Here is a 2,591-nt window from a genome sequence, read left to right on the forward strand (position 1 = left end):
TATCACGCTAGGTTACGTCCGCTTTCGCCTAAAAACCCTAAACCGCCGCCGCCGCCGCCGCCGCCACCGCCGCCGCCGCCGCGCCCGCCGTCGCCGTCGCCCGACTGCTATGACGTCCGCTGCTGCGTCCGGCTCCACCGCCACCGGTTTTCTGCCGGCCTCCCTCGCGGCACATCTCTCGAGGCCGCTGGATGCCGCCTCCCTTCAGGCGCCGATCGGGACATGGAGCGTCGGCTCCCTCTTCGTGCTCCCGCCGGCTGCTACTTCGCCCGGGCAGGCGCTTGTGGCCCACACCGCCGCCGCCCCATCAACCGCGGCTGTCGCGCCCTCGGCCACTGCGCCGCTGGTGGCGGAGGACGTCGCGCTGGCAGGCTTCGCGGCGTCAACCGCGGCCATCGCGCCCTCTGTCACCGCGCCGGCTGCCCCTCTGACTGTCTCCACGGTGGTCTCACCTCAGCCAGTCTCCTCGATGGGATCGCAGCCGCCGCCGCCGTTTCACTTCGGCCATCTCATCACCATCAAGTTGTCGTCGGACAATTACATCTTCTGGCGCGCGCAGGTTCTTCCGCTTCTTGGGAGTCACTATCTGCTTGACTATGTCGACGGCTCTCTCCCTTGCCCTCCTGCGCTGGTTGACAGCGTGCACGGTCCGGTCTATAATCCGGCTCACCGTGTCTGGACAGGGCAGGATCAGGCGAACCTCTCCTCCATCCAGGGGTCGCTCTCTCCGGCCGTTGCTGGGCTTGTTGTCTTCGCCAAGACGTCCCACGAGGCATGGACTATTCTTGAGCGCTCGTTTGCGGCACAGTCGCAGGCTCGTGTATCTGGGCTCCGTCGCCAACTTGGGGAGTGTCAGAAGCTTGACTCCACCGCCACTGAGTTCTACAACAAAGTCAAGAGTCTCGCCGACACGCTGGCCTCCATTGGACAGCCCCTCACCGACTCCGAGTTCAACTCGTTTATTATCAATGGTCTTGATGAGGAGTATGACGCCCTAGTCGAGATCATTAATGAGAGAGGCAACTCCACGCCCATGCCAGCACACGAGGTCTTTTCATGCCTCCTGCTTACTGAGCAACGAGTCGAGACGCGCCGATCCAGGGGCAACGGCGCCCTCTCGGCAAACGCCGCCACCAAGGGTGGTCGCTCCTCTGCTTCATCCAGGGCTCCTTCGGGGCAGTCACCACCACCCGCCTCGGCCCCTCCTCCTACTGCGACGCTACCAGGGGCTGGCGGTCCACGTGTGTGCCAGCTTTGTGGTCGCGATGGGCACTGGGCCTCGAAGTGTCACAAGCGCTTCCAGCGGGGTTTTCTTGGTCTCGGCAATGACGGGAAGGATACACGCAACTTTGCTCGTCAGGTCGCCATGGCTGATCGTCCGCCGCCGCAGAAGCCACAGGGACACACTCAGTCCTACTCCATTGATCCCCACTGGTACATGGACTCTGGGGCGACAGAGCACCTGACCAGTGAGATGGGGAAGCTTCACACTCGTGAACCCTACCATGGCTCCGACAAGATCCACACCGCCAATGGAGCAGGTATGCACATCTCTCATATTGGTCAAGCATCACTTCTCACTAGACATGCCAATAGGAGTCTTCAACTTCGCAATGTTCTTCGAGTTCCATCTGTGACACGTAATCTTCTTTCAGTTCCTAAACTCACTCGTGATAATAATGTGCTTTGTGAATTTCATCCTTTTGATCTTTTTATTAAGGATCGGGGCACGAGGGACATTCTTCTTAGTGGGCGGCTCTGCCAAGGTCTCTATCGTCTGGAGCATCCTGGCGTCGCTCGCGTTTTCAGTGGAGTTCGGGTATCTCCGTCACAGTGGCATGCTCGTCTTGGTCACCCGGCCACACCTATTGTCCGGCATGTTTTGCGTCGTCATGAGCTTCCTAGTGTGTCTAGTAATAAAGATGTAGCAGTGTGTGATGCTTGTCAGCAGGGGAAGAGTCATCAACTTCCTTTTTCGGAGTCCAGTCGTGAGGTGAAACATCCTTTAGAACTTGTGTTTTCAGATGTATGGGGTCCTGCTCAGACTTCTGTTAGTGGTCATAATTACTATATCAGTTTTGTTGATGCTTACAGCCGCTTTACCTGGCTTTATCTTATCAAACGTAAATCTGATGTGTTTGACATTTTTGTTCAGTTCCAAAAACATGTTGAACGCCTTCTCAAGCACAAAATTGTTCATGTTCAGTCGGACTGGGGTGGCGATATCGCAACCTCAACTCCTTCTTTCAGTCGCTTGGGATCACTCACCGTTTAGCATGTCCACATATACATCAGCAGAATGGTTCAGTAGAACGTAAGCATCGTCATATTGTTGAAGCTGGTCTGACTCTTTTGGCCCATGCATCTGTTCCGTTTCGTTTTTGGAGTGATGCTTTCACCACTGCATGTTTTCTCATCAATCGTACTCCCACTCGTGTTTTGAATATGAAGACTCCTATTGAAGTTCTCCTTAATGAACAACCGGACTACACCTTTCTCAAGGTGTTTGGGTGTGCTTGCTGGCCCCATCTCCGTCCATATAACAAGCGTAAGCTCGAGTTTCGTTCCAAGAAGTGTGTTTTTCTTGGTTA

Source organism: Triticum dicoccoides, chromosome 7B (genome assembly GCF_002162155.2).
Source record: "Triticum dicoccoides isolate Atlit2015 ecotype Zavitan chromosome 7B, WEW_v2.0, whole genome shotgun sequence".
Lineage (NCBI taxonomy): Eukaryota > Viridiplantae > Streptophyta > Magnoliopsida > Poales > Poaceae > Triticum > Triticum dicoccoides.